At 42.3% G+C, this 19559-nt stretch overlaps 1 long non-coding RNA gene across 4 annotated transcripts in view; it reads left to right on the plus strand.

Annotated features, from left to right (window-relative positions):
• LOC135983513 (uncharacterized) overlaps positions 1 to 19559 on the plus strand; it is a 371844-nt gene that overhangs the window by 107101 nt on the left and 245184 nt on the right. Inside the window, exon 3 of one of the 4 annotated variants that reach the window (XR_010601190.1) lies at positions 15031 to 15601. The exons of the other annotated variants lie outside the window; for them this stretch is intronic. This is a non-coding gene — a long non-coding RNA (uncharacterized LOC135983513). Of the gene's footprint in view, positions 1 to 15030; positions 15602 to 19559 lie in introns of those variants that run through there. 4 annotated transcript variants of the gene reach the window in all.

The raw sequence follows: 19559 nt of genomic DNA on the forward strand, positions 1-19559 counted from the left end.
GGGCAAAGCAGTGGTGACCTTCCATGTCACAGAATCTTTTATCTCCTTCACCTGACTTATGGTTGCTGTCCTGCATGTGACCTTCAAAGTTTTACCTAATACAGTCCAAAAAAATTTGTCATGGAGTGAGCTTTCTTCTCAAAGTGCATACAGAACAAAGAAAGTAATTCCTTTAAGCTTTGGGGTGCCTAACTTGCAGTTTCCTTACTCACAATTGTCAGGAATACTCTTTTGCTAACATGTTATGTTATTGCACTTGATTGCATTGGTCACATTTTATCACATCTTAACATATAACTTGAGTTGATTTGATGCAACTTAACAGATTGTATCAAAGATGTAATACAGCAGCCCAACACACACTCTGTCTGTCTGTCTCTCTCTCTCTCAATAAAACGACACTTCTACAATTTCAAATGATGTTCCCATGTCCACGTGTTAGTTAGTGAGCAGAAGGTTAGGTAGCATTGGAATGAGGGAGAATTCATAAAACTGAAATACTGATTCCATTTAGATGGTTTTCAGAAGTTGTTGGGCCTGATTTGGTGAATTTTACACTAGTGTACCATTGATTCAATGGATTTATACCATTAAAATCAAGTTCAGTATGAGACCCACTGGTTTTAAAGAATGACAACATATTGCTCTTGGATAGCAGTTTAATGTCCTCATACGGATGTTTTTAGTTTGGTTCTAGAATCTTTGAATGTCCACAATAGAAGATTTACACAACACTCTGTGCATATTTGATACAGGGTATCTGGGTATTGTTTAGTTATCAGAAGACATCCAACCACATACGAATGAAGGTATTCATGATTTATTGAGTCTGTGTATTCATTCCAGGCTTCTAGTGACCCTGAGATCTGGTAGCTAATGCGGTTTGTGATGCACTGCTTTTTCTCTCCATTAAAGCTCAAAGAGTGGAAGGAGGAGGGGAAATCAGTGTACTCCAAATAATCGCAAGGTGAGGTAAACCAGCATTAACAATATGTGTCTCTCACAACTCCCATTGATTTCAGTGGGTGTTGTGTGCATGTGTGCAAGAGCTGGCTTGGCACAAGATATAAATAAAAGTAGAATCACTCCCAGTGCATCTTATGCATAATAAAATAAATTTGTCTTTATTGGAGAACATTTGCTAAAAGGCACAAGTGGATGTTTTGACCTGCATGTACTCAGAGGGGTGAAAGGTGAGAGAGTGGAAAATCCATTAATTGGTTTTCCACTTAAACCAAAGAAAATGTTTTTTCCTAATCAAGGCAGAAGGAGACAAGCTTATACAGAAATTTTGATACTGTGTGTTCCTGAAAATTATACCAAGCAGAGCTCAGTCTTCAGCTAGTGTGATCGAGTGAGAGCTTAGGAAGCAAGTCCTTGTAAGAGAGACAGAGGTGTCCTCTCCCAGGAATTTGTTTTATAGAAATATCTGCCATTTGGTGCAATCTGATCCATTTTAAAAACAACAATTTTGTGCTTCAAAAGTATCTTTATTAGCTCTCCTGGGTGGACTGATGTAGCCATATACAGAGAACTGGAATAAAACCTCTGTAGATTCATAGAATTTAAGGCCATTAGATCATATGGTCTGACCTCCTGTATAACACAGGTCTTTAAATTTCATCTTGTTTACATCTGATTGAGCCCGATAACTTGTGTGGTTAACGCACGTCTTCCAGAAAGTCATCCTGTATTGAGCTGAAGACATTAAGATGAAGAATCCATCACTTCCCTAGTAGTTTGTTCCAGTGGTTAATCACCCTCGCTATTAAATATGCGTGCCTATTTCTGATCTTAATTTATCTGGCTTCAACTTTCAGCTGTTTCTTGTTATGCCTTTCTCTGCTAGATTAAAGAGCTCATTACTACCTGGTATTTTCTTCCCCGAAGGACTCATGCACTATATGAAGTTGCCTCTTTATTTTCTTTTTGATAAACTAGACAGACTGGACTCTCTAAATCTTTCTTCTACCCTTCCCTGGCTGCGAAATGTCCCAACACTCCATCCAAGTGGGTGGAAGAATTTTAACAAGAATCCCTGCCCCTTAAAACCGCTTCCAACACATGAGTGAACTGAAGAGCCCCACATTTTGTGGTGTTTGATATATACCAACAAAAAGCTTGTGTTACATCACTCATCATCTTCCTCCTATGTCTGTATTTTGTTTGTCTAAATTGTAAGCTCTTTGGGGCAGGATTGTGTCTTAACATATGTATAAATCACCTAGCACAGATTTGGGAGATACACAACAATACTATTGTCTCTCTTCTGACATTCATATTATTTGAGGGTTAAGTTGTGGTGTACCCTTGCATGGATGCAAGGAAGAGAAAGCATAAGGAATCTCATCCAATCTTGCACGGCCCACATAAGGGTCGGTAACATTTACAGCCCACATGTTCAGGGAATTGACTAGACTGCTCTGTCTACACATGTCTGTGGACACACCAGGTCCCAAAAGAGAGTGGTGGAGAAGACAGGTCATGGCCCTGCTCACCCCAGCTTTTAGATGAGGCTGAACACACTGGAGACAGTGGTGGAGCTTGTGTGCATTAGAAAAGCTCACCTTGGGATTGTACAAACTCATATTGCAGTATATAAATCCAATAGCCTTCCTGTCAATGAAGGTGAGACTATATATTGCCTCTTCCACTAGCTCTTAGCAGGTGCTCTAAAGAGGAATCGGGATATCCTAGAAGGTGTTTTTGCAGCTGGTGATGCTCCCTTTGGGGAGGGGGGGGGGGGAGTGTGAATGTCGTGCTTTAGGAAAGGCCCATGTTGAGCGAAGCATTTAAGTGCATGTTTAAGTTCACCTCTGTTCAGCGAAGCACTTAAGCATGTGCTTAACTTTACACATGTCCTCAAGTCTCTTTGAAGTCAATGGGAAAAGTTAATTTTTTGTGAAATTTCAGCACTTTTATCAGAAATCATGACTTTAGTTATGGCAAAGAAATTATCATGCTGTAGGACTGTTAACACACACACACACACACACACACACACACACACACACACACACACACACACACACACACACACACACAGCTTATATATGGTGGCTGTGACAGAATCAGAATGCATTTCAGGACCACAAGTCTGGCTCGCTGATGAATTTGTAGTGTTCAGGCACTAATATAATTTCTACTATTGTCATTATTATTATTTCTTTGTACTACAGTAGCACCGTATTTAGAAGGAAACTAGTTTTCTCCATTATATTAGTTGGTATTTGGTACTCCAAATATATGCAACCCTCCTAATATTATACCAAGTCAGTGTGATGGGTTTTTTGTTTGTTTGTTACAATGCTGCCAATATTCTTAGATGTTAAATTAACATGTCAGTAAAAAAAAAGAGAGAATACTGTACCCAGATGTGCTTTATTCTTATTCATTTCACCTTTATATCTGTAGGTCCAAAGAGCCTCCTTACTGTACTTCTAACAGAAATTTTTGCTGTGGTTTCATCTCTTAATCCTTAATTTTGATGATCTCTTCACAATTATAGTTTTCCAATCTCTAATAAATATGGAGGATGAAATAGTTGAATAAATATCTAGGACCAAATTCAGGAACTGTATTATATGCAATAAAATAAAAGAGAGAACCAGCTGAAGTACACTTTTTGTGCTACACCCCTGGAGTCTGTAAGTGTCATGGGTTAGGTCATTCTGGGACAGAGCCTGAAGTATGGATACATGGTCAGCTTGTTTTAGTGCTTACACATCTCATGACCCTGGCAGGAATAGTTTCTACAGAGAGTTGTAACACATGGCTGAGGTGGTTCAGTCTACAAACCTTTACTGCTGCCAATTCTGCTACGGCCCTCTATGTCTGTGACAGAGTTAGCTACACACACTACACTGGGTCTGGATTTCAGTATTGTCAATAATCTCAAGCATTCAAAAATCACGAGTCAGGTTCCCAAAAAATCAGATTTTTTTAAATTATACATTTGGGGTTCTTTAAATTTAAACTTCTTGTTTTTTAGTCTGGTTCATTTTACAGCTTACCTCCATAACCATAAGATGTAGAAACGCCTTTTATAAATGAAAGCTGGGGGTTCTCAAATAATCACATGACTCCAAGAGCGAGGGCTTTAAGAAAAACGTCAAATAATGTGAGACTTGCAATAAGATCATGAAAGTTGGCAACAATAGGATTTGGCTGCAAGGATGAAGCTCATGTAACTTCAGTCTGTTCACATTGCAGTTAGTGAGGGGCCAGCTCTAAGGATGACAGGATAACTCTCCATGCCTATTCATAGAATCATAGAATATCAGAGTTGGAAGGGACCTCAAGAGGTCATCTAGTCCAACCCCCTGCTCAAAGCAGGACCAATTCCCAGCTAAATCATCCCAGCCAGGGCTTTGTCAAGCCGGGCCTTAAAAACCTCCAAGGAAGGAGACTCCACCACCTCCCTAGGTAATGCATTCCAGTGTTTCACCACCCTCCTAGTGAAATAGTTTTTCCTGATATCCAACCTGGACCTCCCCCACTGCAACTTGAGACCATTGCTCCTTGTTCTTTCGTCTGCCACCACTGAGAACAGCCGAGCTCCATCCTCTTTGGAACCCCCCTTCAGGTAATTGAAGGCTGCTATCAAATCCCCCCTCATTCTTCTCTTCTGGAGACTAAACAATCCCAGTTCCCTCAGCCTCTCCTCATAAGTCATGTGCTCCAGACCCCTAATCATTTTTGTTGCCCTCCGCTGGACTCTTTCCAATTTTTCCACATCCTTCTTGTAGTGTGGGGCCCAAAACTGGACACAGTATTCCAGATGAGGCCTCACCAATGTCGAATAAAGGGGAACGATCACGTCCCTCGATCTGCTGGCAATGCCCCTACTTATACAGCCCAAAATGCCATTAGCCTTCTTGGCAACAAGAGCACACTGTTGACTCATATCCAGCTTCTCGTCCACTGTGACCCCTAGGTCCTTTTCTGCAGAACTGCTACCTAGCCATTCGGTCCCTAGTCTGTAGCAGTGCATGGGATTCTTCCGTCCTAAGTGCAGGACTCTGCACTTGTCCTTGTTGAACCTCATCAGGTTTTTTTCGGCCCAATCATCTAATTTGTCTAGGTCCCTCTGTATCCGATCCCTACCCTCTAGTGTATCTACCACGCCTCCTAGTTTAGTGTCATCTGCAAACTTGCTGAGAGTGCAGTCCACACCATCCTCCAGATCATTAATATAGATATTAAACAAAACCGGCCCCAGGACTGACCCTTGGGGCACTCCGCTTGAAACCGGCTGCCAACTAGACATGGAGCCATTGATCACTACCCGTTGAGCCCGATGATCTAGCCAGCTTTCTATCCACCTTACAGTCCATTCATCCAGCCCATACTTCTTTAACTTGGCTCAAGAATACTGTGGGAGACCGTATCAAAAGCTTTGCTAAAGTCAAGGAATAACACATCCACTGCTTTCCCCTCATCCACAGAGCCAGTTATCTCATCATAGAAGGCAATTAGGTTAGTCAGGCACGACTTCCCCTTCGTGAATCCATGCTGACTGTTCCTGATCACTTTCCTCTCCTCTAAATGTTTCATAATTGATTCCTTGAGGACCTGCTCCATGATTTTTCCAGGGACTGAGGTGAGGCTGACTGGCCTGTAGTTCCCCGGATCCTCCTTCTTCCCTTTTTTAAAGATGGGCACTACATTAGCCTTTTTCCAGTCATCTGGGACCTCCCCCGATCGCCATGAGTTTTCAAAAATAATGGCTAATGGCTCTGCAATCTCATCCGCCAACTCCTTTAGCACCCTCGGATGCAGCGCATCCGGCCCCATGGACTTGTGCACGTCCAGTTTTTCTAAATAGTCCCGAACCACTTCTTTCTCCACAGAGGGTTGGTCACCTTCTCCCCATGCTGTACTGCCCAGTGCAGCAGTCTGGGAGCTGACCTTGTTTGTGAAGACAGAGGCAAAAAAATCATTGAGTACATTAGCTTTTTCCACATCCTCGGTCACTAGGTTGCCTCCCTCATTCAGTAAGGGGCCCACACTTTCCTTGATTTTCTTCTTGTTGCTAACATACCTGAAGAAACCCTTCTTATCCCTCACTCCTTATCCTTTTTGGGATGACTAAACCATGGTTCAAGGAGTATGGGACCTTGGTGTAGTTCTAAATTCCAGCAGTATCAAAGCCTATTACAGCTTGAAAAATTGCAGTCCTTACCTCTCCTGGGACAGGGGCAACACAAATTGAAGAAATTTTGTTTTAATACTAGTTAAAAGTATGCACTGAGTCATATCCTGTGGAAGGGAGAATGCTTAAAGATGGCTAATGCTATTACTGTCTGATAGAAAATCAGGTTTTAAGGCCTATTTGTTTTCTTGTGTCTCTGTGATTTGACAGTCGAAGGTGATGGCTGCAGTTAACAGGAGACATTAATTACAATGCTGTTCATAAATATAGTTTGTTAGACAGTAATGGCTTATAGGTCTGCTTTTCCCTCTCTTCAAAGGCTGCTTCTTCTCAGCTCCTTTGATTTCTGGATTTCTTTAGGCTTTAAAATAGTTACGTGATCACAAAGAGTATCTGTGACTTCAGTTTGACAAATGCAGATTTCAGAAGGCCTTGCTGCTTCCAAAGGTATTTGTGGGACAGAGAAGAATACAACTTCTGTTTGATAATGGGCTCAAGTGCTTGAAATCATGCAATGCTGGCTTTAGACCAAGGTTTCCCAAATGGTAGGTCCCAGCCCACCAGGGGTTTTTGGGAAGGTTCCAGATAAATCGCCATGCCCAGGGCCACCAGATTAACCCATCTCTGGGCCCTGGTCTAGGCAAACGTACACATCTCCTGACTCAGGGCAGAGGGGTGACTCCAGCGGGGTTGGAGGGAGAGGGGATTGGACAGAAAGTCTGTCCTGCACTCACTCTGCCATGTCAGCTCCTGACATTCAGGGCTGGGCCTGGCTCCCCACACCTGATGTTGGGACCTGGTACACAGTTGCAACGCCACTCAGGTTTGTCCCAGTCACTCTGCTGTCATGATGGAGGAATGCCTAGGCCAAACCCGAGTGGCAATGCAACCCCGTCTGTCACATAGCAATGCCTGGAGCAGAAAGCTGGGCACAACCCCACAGGATAGGAGCCACCGTGCAGGGTGAGTATGGTGCGGGCTTGCTCTCCGACAGTCTCCCTGCACCCACCCACCCACAGTCAGGACCACCCCTCCACACTGAGCTGGGATTAGGGTTGTGGTGCTGAGGTGGAGGGTGAATGTATGTAATGGTGGGTCACAAAAAAAGACAAAATGCAGTTGGTGGGTTGCCTTAGTAAGAAGCTAAGGAAACCATTGCCTTACACTATTTCTGTAACGCATGTCAGAAGAAGACATGCAGTGCAACCAGTGAAAATATACGGGGATCATGTGACACAGCGTAGGCAAGTGGAATAAGGAGGGCCGGCCTTACAGGTAGGTGACTGCCCAGGGCACTGTGGTCAGGGAGGCACCATGGTCAACTTCCCCCCCCCACACACACACACACATACAGCCAGCCCAAGGCCCCTTTAACTCCCGAGCACTAGTTGCCGTGGGGGGAATGGTCACTGTACAAGGAGCTATGCCACACACACACACACACACACGTCCACCCAACCCCAGGGCATCTGGACTCAAAGGGTGCCAAAAGGCCAGCCCTGGGAATAAGACATGCCTGTAGGGTGTGGGTCTATATGTGAATACATACCCCACATGCTGTCTACTTGTCCAAGTTGTGCCTCCTCTCTACACTGCTGTTTTTAGCAGTGTAGACTCCTGCTGCCTTCCGACTGCTGAAGCCTTTTCCCTCCACAGGAAAAGACTCTAGCAGCTGGCAAAAGCTCTGGCAGGGGGTGGGCAGCCTTCCCCTAGCACAGCCTTTCGCTGCTGCCTCCCCTTACCAAAGCCTTTCATCACCACAGGAAATGTCTCTGGCAGGGCAGAGGTAGCCAGGGAAAGGCTATGTCAGTGGGGCCAGTCCCTGCTGCCTGCCCCGTTGCCAGAGACTTTCACTGACATGTGTCGCTACACACTGCAGTGTAGACGTTGCCTGCTTTACATGGTGGTGTGTAGCTACACATGCTGCCACAAGTGGTGTGTAGTATAAATGTTTACTATGAGTATTAGTAATGTTACTGTAGCACTCAGGAGCCCCACTTGTGGACCAAGACCCCATTGTGCTAGGCCAGGGGTGGGCAAACTATGGCCCGGGGGTCGCATCTGGCCCTTCAGAAGTTTTAATCTGGCCCTCGAGCTCCTGCCAGGGAGCAGGGTCAAGGGCTTGCCCCTCTCCATGCGTGCCATGGCTCCACATGGCTTCCGGAAGCAGTGGCATGCCCCCCATGCGGCTTCTATGTGTAGCGTGAACCCCGCAGTTCCCACTGGCCAGGAACCCTGGCCAATGGGAGCTGCAGAGGTGGCGCCTGTGGACGGGGCAGCACGCAGAGCTGCTTGGCCATCCTCTGCATAGGAGCCAGAGGGGGACATGCCGCTGCTTCCAGGAGCTGCTTGAGGTAAGCGCTGCCCGAGGCCTGCACTTCTGACCCCCTCCCGCACCCCAACCCCCTGCCCCAGCCCTGATCCCTCTCCCACCCTCCAAACCCCTTGGTCCCAGCCTGGAGCACCCTCCTGTACCCCCAACACCTCATCTCCAGCTCCACCCCAGGCCTCACCTCCGCACCCCCAGCCGGAGCCTGTACTCCTTCCCGCACCCCAACTCCAGCCCAGAGACCCCTCCTGCACCCTGAACTCATTTCTGGCCCTACACCAGAGACCGCACCCCCTCCCACACCCTAACCCCCCAATTTCATGAGCATTCATGGCCCGCCATACAATTTCCATACCCACATGTGGCCCTCGGGCCAAAAAGTTTGCCCACTCCTGTGCACCGAACAAACACAGAACAAAAGGAAAATTCCTGCCCCAAAGAGCTTACAATCTAAAAATGAGGCTAGAGACAACAGATGAATACAGTCAGGGGAGCTGATCGCCATGGTGGGCAGTGTTCGCTGCGCACCATTATCTACATTGTTACCACAAACCATTAGCATATTTTCTTTAAATAATTTTTAAACTCTAATTTTTGCATTTCCTCTACAGCTATTCTCAATGGGGGAACCTTAAGACCTGTTTGCCTTCACAGTGCAATACTTCAATATCATTAGACTACTGCTCCTTACAAACACTGTGAAAGATAGTTTAAAGTGAGTTTGGTGTCATACAACGGTGTCCACCTTTAAGTTGTCAGAAGTATCTACAAGTCTAATGGTGTCAGAGAGTAAATCTTTCCATTCACGTCACCTGCAGGGGTGCTGGAACAATTTGTGTAGTGGGGACGCTGAGAGCCATTGAACCAAACTGTAAACCTTGTATATGATGGAAACCACTTCAAGCCAGGGGTGTTGCAGCACCCCCCAGCACTCCTAGTTCCAGCAACTATGGTCACCTGTGCCTGCTTGCCTAATCAGTAATACCGTTTTCAATAGAGAGTCCTGTGGCACCCTTAAGACTAACAGATGTAGTCTGACGAAGTGGATATTCACCCACGAAAGCTTATGCTCCAATTCAACTGTTAGTCTTAAAGGCGCCACAGGACTCTCTGTTGCTTTTTACAGATCCAGACTAACACGGCTACCCTTCTGCTACTTGACAGTTTTCAATAATTGCATTAAGGCATGTTGTCTTGGGGGCCCAAAATAACAGAAAGAATTGCAAACAATAATACCAGGGACAGTGATTGTTGATTTCTTTTTGCCCATACTGACAGGCCTCAATTTAAAGTTCTCAAATTTCATCATATAAGGGGAAATAAAAAACCCTGACTACAGTGCATTTTGCATCCATCCATCTGCAGAGCTACCAGGAAAAACAAACAAACAATGGCATGAAAAAGAAAATGATCATTTTATGAAGATGGGGAAGGGAACTGTATTATGCAAAGCTGAAGATTGATTACATTGATTTTTTTTTTTTTTTTGGTGGATGGCTGTTTGTCAGGCTGCTTTTTCAGTGCCCATAACATTGTTAACTAACCATGAAATAATGTCATAGCAAAAGTGAATCTTGGTTCTTATACTTTTATTCCCTGTATCAATAAACATGACAAGGAAAGTGTTTTACTGTATAGAGAGAAATACACTGAAGAAACAACAGTTCACTTGTTACTTTACTTTGTCTGCGAGTTGTACATCTCTACCCCAATATAACGCGACCCGATATAACACGAATTCAGATATAACGCAGTAAAGCAGCGCTCGGGGGAGGGGGGGGGCTGCGCGCTCCGGCGGATCAAAGCAAGTTCGATATAACGCAGTGTCACCTATAACGCGGTAAGATTTTTTGGCTCCCGAGGACAGCATTATATTGGGGTAGAGGTGTATTTAAGGAAAATTATGTTGCTTATATGGCAAGTCCATGGGACTGATTTTTTTTTATTTGGTGTTCAATGTAAATTCCAATGAATATTCCTTTATGCATAGTAAATATTTAGAATAACTATATGCATTATAGCACACAAGCAGGACTGAATCTCGATAACTAAACTGGTGGCAAAGCCTTATAAGGACAAGAGAGATGGCATCTTGAAAATGTCTTTTCATTAAAATTAGTTTGCAATTCTCTAGAATGATCGTTTATGACTGACCTGCAACTGTGAAATTAGTTAGTAAAATTGCTTCTTGTTCTTGAGAAATGTCCTGGTTCTATTTACATTTGATATAACCAAATATAGTAAAATAGGTCGACAAAAGGGTTAAAATACAGAGATGCGATATTAGTAACAAAAGCAACTTGCCAGGCTTGGCAGAGAATAATTTACACTGCCCTATTTTTTAAACAGCTTTTTCAGCTGAACTCCCTATGAACAGCCTGATTTGTCAGAGTTGTGATGTAACGTGCCCACTTAGATATTTTTCCACAGTCTTATTTTAGATTAATTCACACGTGTGTGTATCCTGTATATCTGACTTTTTCTGCAATAGCAAATGCAGAGCATTAGCAGGGTAAGTAAGCAGTCTCACTAAGGGTACGTCTATACTTACCCACTGGTTCGGCGGCCAGCAATCGATCTTCTGGGATTGATTTATCGTGTCTTGTCTAGACGCGATAAATTGATCCCGGAAGTGCTCGCCGTCGATGCCGGTAATCCTGCTCTGCGAGAGGAGTAGGCAGAGTCGACGTGGGAGCCTGCCTGCCGCATGTGGACCCGCGATAAGTACTTTTAAGTTCGAACTAAGATACTTCGACTTCAGCTATGTTACTCACGTAGCTGAAGTTGCGTATCTTAGTTCAAACTGGGGGCTTAGTGTGGACCAGGCCTAAGACATCTTGCAATGCTAATAGGGTCATCATCTCCCAATTCAGGATCATGGGAAGAAATTAGTAAGGAAAACATGAACAATTATACCACTGAAAGTAGCAGCTACTTGTCAAGTTTCATCCTACATATGCATATGTTGAACTAGCTCTATTTGTAGAGCCCTGTTCATTTCCTCTAAACATTCCTGGAAGACATTTCCTAGCTGTAGGTATAGAATTAATCAATCAATCTTTATTTTTATAGCACCATTCTGGAAAATCCACTCGTAGCACTTTCCAGTAATAGAGATAAGAAAAAAAGAATCCATACTATCCAATTAAGAATAAAGCATCTGTCTTCTTGATTATGTATGTTGAAGACGTATGAATTGTGGAAGTTCAAACTGCTTTTTACTTTTAGGAATTCTTCTACCTCTTCAGTGCTAACAAAAGATGCACTGGATACAAAACATTTTATAGTTTGACCCTTGCTAAAATTTTGGATGAAGTCACTTCTGCAAAGGAGGGATTTCACACTAGGGAAACATGAATCTTCTGTATTCCAATTTGTCTGTCAAGGTATATATGTGGCACTATCACAGTAACCCAAACATGTAAGAATAAAACAATCCTTGCATGAAAGAGTTCTGCATCCTTCTTTCATGCCACCTGCCTCTATCCCTAGTTTCCAGCTATGCTTCATCCAACCCCAAATTATCTCATCTAAACAGCCTAGTATAGTGTTCAGGTGGGAATACTATCATTTTCAGATTGCAGTTGGAGCAAACTTGAATTTCAGCTCTCTTTCTTTGAACACTCTTGATTGCAGACATTCCTTTCACTCTCATCTCTTCGGTCTGCCTGCTATCACCTCCAAATATCACCAATCTCGGGCATTATCTTGACTTGCCCTCCCACTGACATTTTCATTCATGACTTTGGTCTCCATTCATCTTGATTACTTTTACTGTGGTCTCCCTAAATTCTAACTTTTCAAACTTGAGTCTATCTAAAAAGCAATAAGGAAGTTCTCCTAATACAGGGAGAGGAAATCCTTTTTATTTCAGAACCCAATAGAAATGTCTCCCTTTCTGATTCAGTCTTTCATGGACATGTCTCTGTTACAATGTGAACTAACTTTATATTAGTTTACCCTGTGCCATACACTTCCAGCTCTTGGAATGGTCTCGTCCCATCTCAAATGACCTGTGTTTCATTTCCACCTCCACACACACATTTTTTACCCTGTTCCCTACATTCCTCCAGATTTCCTGCCTCTCTGCACCTAAATGACTCCTTGATTTTTTTTTTTGCAAAGTCCATTTCTGTCCTATCCTGTTTCTCCTCCTTGATCTATGACTCTTAATCTACACTGGTAAAATAATCAAATCCTACTTCCTGAGCCTCCCAATTACCTCATTCTCTTGAAAGCTTAGTCACTGTACATTCCCACTTCAGGTCTGCCCTACCACTTGTTCAGATGCTGCCTCAGTGACAGTAGCCACATATTGTACCTGTATTTTCACATAGTGTGTTACGTGACTCTTCACAATAACAAATGCAATTGCATTGTACACAAGTAAGACAATGAATTTATCAATGACAAGTGACCTTTGCACTAGTGTGTACTGCCACTAATCTCTTGCTGCCAGGATGCATCTGTACCTTAATTTTCCCACAAGTTATCAGACTACTTCTCCCCCTCAAGCCAGATTAAAAACTCACCCCCCACTCTCTTTCATGGTAAATGAAAATCCCAAAATCAAATGAAACTCTGGTGAAACCGTCTTTCACCCCCCTCCTCCCTCTTTGGGTTTGGATCTGTTCAGACGTTCACTTTCGTGGTGCAGGGGCTCACAAGTAGACATCCTTCCAGTTCCCTGCTCTCCAGACCACAGCCCTCTCTCCACAATCTGTGCAAACCTCCTACCCTTCTATCAGGAGTCTGTCCCTGCTGATGCAGGGTTCTAAGCACACCATCTCTAGGAGGCACATCAGCGTCATACGGGTGCCCATGCCCTTCCTCTGACAGGAGTTCCAGCTCTGTTCTGAACTCAGATGCCCCCCATTTAATTTCCCCCATTCAGGGCTACTTTCTATATTTGTCTACTTGACTCCCTCTTAGACTTACTCCTCTGGCCCTTTAACAGGCTGCCCTTCTTAGCTTCTGCTCAGTCCTCTCACCAGAAGAGATGACAATACTGCTGCTGTTCTCAAGGTCTCTTCCTATACCTGGAAAGGGGCCTCTTGTAGCCTGCTCCTCTTAGTTCCCAGCAGGCCTTGCTCTTAGCCTACCAGTTCCCATGCTCCCTCTGAAGAATAGGATCCAGAATGCTTTGGGCTTGGACCAAGGCATCAGCAGGACTGCTCAGCCCAGCACACTCTGTTACCAGGGTTGTATTAAAATTTACCTAATTATGATATCAAGTCCACAGTTGAAATCAGAGACCTTATTAAAAAGCCTGGGTAAAGCACCCACTCTGTTAAATAAGGCAAAACCTTTGATTCTGAACAGCCTTCAGAAAATTGCATCCATCCACTCATAATCATTCAGAATCTCCCACTTTTATGTTACTATAATATTAGAAATACACCAGTATTTATGGTGGGAATGGCCAAAACATTGTCTCTAAAATATAAGGTTTATACTATAAATAAATTGTGGTTACCTGCTAAACCACAGCCAGGAAGAAGTTGTTTATTTTTGACCAACACTTAGGGTGTGACAGCATCAGCACGTAGCAAAGTACCTTGTCATCATAAGGGCTCCCTATTGACAAGAGAGAATTTCAGGTTAATTACCTGATTTCTCAAAGCTCTTAGCTATCCACTTTCCAGCCAGTGAGTATTGAACGTTTGTGATCTCTGATTTCTTACAAACCTGTCTTGCCATGGAAGTTCTAGCCATTTACTGATGATTGTCCTGGGAATGCTGCAGCTTTCAAAATAGCAGTGTGTTTTCTACTGCTTAAGACTGTCAATAAATTTAGCAGCTCTAGCTAGGAAAAGCATGTACTTGTTTGTCAGCTATAGGAAACTCAAAGACACAGTCAGATTGCTATTAGAAGTGTGGGATTTAATTTGTCAGACTGATCTGAATATTCTCTAGTATTCCTTACCTCCTACTCTCTCCTGGTAGAAGCATCACTAATTAAATTCCATCTGAATCTCAGGACAGAACTTTACTGTTTGGGGGAGACTATATTCTGACATTGTTCAAAGAAGAATTTGAATAGGATTCTAAGTGGATTTGTACACTGATATATATAATTGTGTGGGAACCTCTCATCAATTATTTGCCCTTGATTTTTTTTTTTGATGGGTGCAACTTGTCCCCCCAATCTTATACATACAGACAGAGGGCTTGATTCACCCTTGCAGGTAAAGAAGGAGAAATTTTCCATACACACATCACTGGCGGAAGGCTAGTGTCCGTACCCCTACTCTCCCTTGTAGGGCCCTGCATTGGAGTCTGCTCAGCGGATGCGAATATGTGATCAACAGATCTCACGGGTGCGCTGACCCTGCCTTTTCTGCAGCTGATCTGGCTCAGTTTCTGGGTTGCACCAGCTTGTTTGAGGCCCTTTTGCAGAGTAGGGGTTGTACATAGCTTGTATCACTGTATCCCACAGATGGATTTTCTACCACGGAGGGAGCTCAGAGACTGGTTTCTGGCACCTGAAATAACCAAGCACAGCATTTATCACTGTTCTAAAGAACTGTTTTTTTCTCTTTTCAAGCCATGCCACGAGCAGCAAATACAGAATTCAGAGTACCGTATTAACAAGGATCAAAGGCTGATTCATAAACGTGACAGCGAAGAAGGAGACAAAGGAAGGGAGTGTGTAAAATAAAGAGCAGGAGATGGGATTGCATAATATGCTCAGCCTACGTGGGTTAGTTCTTGGTTCTTAAAGGGTTGATTTAGTCATAAAAAGACTTTCACAATTTAAAAGGTTATTTGTAAATCACCTTCCTCCCCCGCCCCCGCCAAAGGTACCATCTCCAAATCAGATGGGATAACTTTTGAACAGAGAGCTTAAAATTCATTAGTGGTGTAAAAACAAATCAGACTGACAGAAATTATGCCCACATATACACTGCTGCCTCGATCTATAATTGAAAAACCCTTAGCTGCATGAAATGAGCGAAACAGTGTGGAATGAACTAGCAAATGATGAAAAGATCAGAATTAAACAAATGTGTGTCTATAAATTCCACTGACTGTCAGAAGGTGAGAATCGTTCCCTGGGTATCTGGACTTTTTGTAAGTTGATGCAAACAAAGTTTGATTGGTAATGGAGGGCAAAGAGCAACCAGATTATTTCTATTTATTCATTTATTTATTTATTTTAAATAGACAGACAATGGCAAAGTTTTGTGTTCAATCCGGAGGGCAGGGAGGTAGACATGCAGGATGCATCTGATTATCCCTAATAACATTGTGGGCTCAGTTTTCCACTGGGGATGCCTACATGTGTGTGTCGGCACTAGGACCTGGTTTTCAGACATGCTCCAGCTGAAGTCAATCAGAGCAGCAGGTGTGTGCACATAGCACCTCTGAAAACCAGTGTCTTAGGCACCAGTTCATCAAAGCACTTAAGCATGTGCTTACCTTTAAGCACACAAATAATTCCATCTTGTTCAGCAAAACACTTAAGCGTGTGCCCAACTTATAATGTGTTTAATTCTCATTGACCTCAACAGGATATAAACACATGCTTGAAGTTAAGCATGTGCTTAAGTACTTTGTTGAATAGGGATGAGATCACAAATTTTCTTAAAGGTAAGCACAGGTTCAAATGCTTTGCCCAATCTTAACCCTAAACATAAATTTCCCATTGAAGTCCATGGCAAAAATTCCATTGTATTGTATTAGTAGCACCAGTGTAATAAATATCACTGCATATGGTTTTAACTTCCTGGAGGCAGCTTTTTCTACTTATGCTAGCAACTTGTTAATTGTTTAGCATCATTTTATGGGCACAGGGCTAGTTATCTATAGCCAAGTGGACCCAATAAATGAGTGGTCCTTTGATCATCTTCACACACATGTGCATAACAAATAGGTATGGTTAAACCTCAAATGTTAAGCTTAAAATGTTATGAGGTCAAGATCAGTTTGATTTCAAAGGCTTGTCCATACCTATTGAGTATGCAAAACTGGACTGATGATCTCTCACTTGAGAATTTCTGGCTCTTTTGCTTCCGGTGATAATTTTAACAAAAGTTAACACAGAACTGACCAAATATAGTCAAACCTTTCAAATGTTTGTTTCAAAATCTGTTCTAAAAATGATGTGAAGGCTCTCCAGGAGGAGGGCTTCATAGTCAGAGTGAACTCCCACCCCAGCTTTGGAAGCTCCTGGCAAGTATCAGGAATAACAGCCGAGGTAATGTGTGCACATATCTCAAAACGCTACACACACCCAGATTTGTAGTGATCCTTTTGGTGGTTGAGGGAGACGCTGGGATTAATGAAGGATCCTGAAGGAGCAAGGTGCCCAGCTACCACTGAATATCATTCCATTAGGCTCCATGGACAATCCTCCATTGTTTAGAAATATTCAATTTCATGTTTTGTTTCAGTCAGAGTCAAGTGTTCTAAGCACAGTCCTGTACATCAGGAAGCTCTCAGAGTTAACAGTTCACTTGAACAGGTTACTATTTATCTCAGTTCCCCATTTTCTCCACTGAGAAAAACACGTAATTATTCACATCCAAAGTGTTGTGAGAATCACAATTCATTAATTAGTCTGTAATGTGCTTTTGAAACTTCCCAATTATTTTATTCTATTAATAGTGTGACTAAGTAAAAAGTTTTTGAGGTGTGAGCTCTGCCCAGAGTCACGATTTGGTGGGCGTTTTGTTTTGGTTTTTTGCTTCTGATAGCCTGGGCTGAAGTTTAGCTCCCTAGACATAAGGACTAAATAGACCAGGCCATGGAAGTAGCATCTTTCAGTACATGGCAATTCCTGCTTTAACTCTCCATGGAACAATTCTCTTGACTACATGACCGAGAAGGTCTATTTCCCAGCTCCAGAGTTAGATGATGATGATGGTAATTTCATGATGTTTTTTGCCTTTGGTTTTAACTTATCCCTTTAATTAAAATGTTAAGAAATGACAAATGTCCCCATATTCACTTGAAGTCTCATTGAAAGTTCAACTTCCCGACTGGGACGTGAACTCATGTTATCACAGAGCAAAAGTTCAAAGCACTAAAATGGGAAACATTAATGTGTCAAGCAACTGTGCTAGCACTTACCAGGATCAATTTTCCACTTAGGCAGCTTTTGCCCAAGTGTGCTAACTACCACTGAATCCATATCTACTAATGGATCAAAGCTGAAAGGTCAGAAATTGTAAAATCATCAGTTCCCAAGACTCATTAATATTACAATTGCACCCACTAGTATTGCTATGGTTAAGGATCATGTTGCATGTTACTTTTAATAAACTTGTTTTTCAAGGGGTTTTGGACCCAGATAGAAAAGTTTGCTATCTTGAGCCATAAGAATGACTTGTAGGAGTAACTATTAAATTATTAATTACTACTATTACTATTTTAGTTATAATTTTGCCCCAAAATATTCACTTTAAACTGACATGGCAGTTTTAAAAAGAAAGAAAAAGTTTGTTGATATTCAGTGCTAAATTATCCTTCTTTTAACTAGTCTATCTACCTAGTTGCTTTTATGAAGCACTTATTGCCGTATCTTCCACAATGCCACAACTTAATCACATATGAATTCATTTCTCTAGTTAAAATGTTCAAAATAAGAAATAGAAAACTTTTGTCCAGAAAAAAATGCATACGTCACACTCTTCAGTTTGATCACTTTGAGCTAGTGCTATTAATTTTTGAAATATAAGATGAATATGAATGAATTGGATTTGGTCAAACACAATTTTGCATTCAAAGGTTCAGGTTTCTTAAAAATAATCAGGTTGAATATAATATGCTTTCTTATCTGTCCTTTTTTATTTTTTCTCTGCACTGATCAGTTTTTGGAGATGGGCCAATGTTGTAGCCTCGAATCAGAACCTCTCTTAATCTTGAGGTGTGAGGGATTGGAGTCCTTAGATCAAATGTTGTTACATTTATGGGTTCAGATTGGGTCAAACAAATATTGGGTCTATTTTTTCTAGTGCTGGTTCAGAGCTAGACACAATCTCCTATGGGCAGCCATTTTCATTCGATTTTGGCTCAAGATGGTGGAAATCTTGCCAGTCACCCCGTTAGTATGATTTATACCATTCACTGGGGTGGCTGATCTCACATATCTTCTGCCATTTTTGAGACAAAACCTCACCAGAATATACAGAGATTTTGGTGCTGCCCCATCTGTCCCCAGTGTTAAGACCTCTGATACACAATCAAGTTTAAACTTCTTCCGTATCCAATCACCACTGCTTTGATATATCGGCTAGTACCTACAATGCCCTTGATGCTTCATCCTCTTGCATGCCACCAGACTGCTGTGCCTGCCAGTTACAGCGCATAGCTGTGTGCGCGCGTGGGTTTTTTTTTTTTATCCCCTATACAAAGGTTTTTGGATATCTTTTTCTGATCATTTTAAGTAGAGGATTGAATTAATAAGTAATTGACTTGTAGCATTGGGGAAGATATTATGGAAGTAACTGCCATATACCGCACGTAGTGCATGTCATAGACCATTGATGTCCATTGTGCTTCTTTCGAAGTCCAGGTGCAGGAGCCTGCCAACACATAAGATTTAACGGGTTTGACGCCATTGTTGCATGATGCAGGATTCACACCCTGTGCTTCTAAGGTCTGTTGTCAGACTAAATGATCATAATTATCTTTAAACTCTGACACTATCAATATGTATTTTTTTATTATTTTAATAAAAATCTAAAAATTAAAAAACCTGTCTTGTTTTGCAGTGACATTTTACAGTCTGTAAAATGTACTAAGGCCCGCTTCCAAGAATAAATAAATAAATGAAATTACAGAATAATTACCATTTGAAAACTGGCTATTGCATAAACTTCTTTAACAATGTTTCAGGAAGTATATTAAAATGATAATAGCTGTACACTACAATATATTTTGAGCTGCAATGCCCTACAATGGAAAATTGGAAGAGTTTGAGGGAAGTTTTGTGTTTGAGGGAAGTCAATGAATGGCACTGTATTGTCTTAAAGATCCTTTGGAGCCATGTACAATATATCACAAGCAGTTGAAGCTATGTTCTTACTCAATACTACCTAGATTTACACCAGGGGTAGGCAACCTATGGCA

Source organism: Chrysemys picta, chromosome 1 (assembly GCF_011386835.1).
Source record: "Chrysemys picta bellii isolate R12L10 chromosome 1, ASM1138683v2, whole genome shotgun sequence".
NCBI lineage: Eukaryota > Metazoa > Chordata > Testudines > Emydidae > Chrysemys > Chrysemys picta.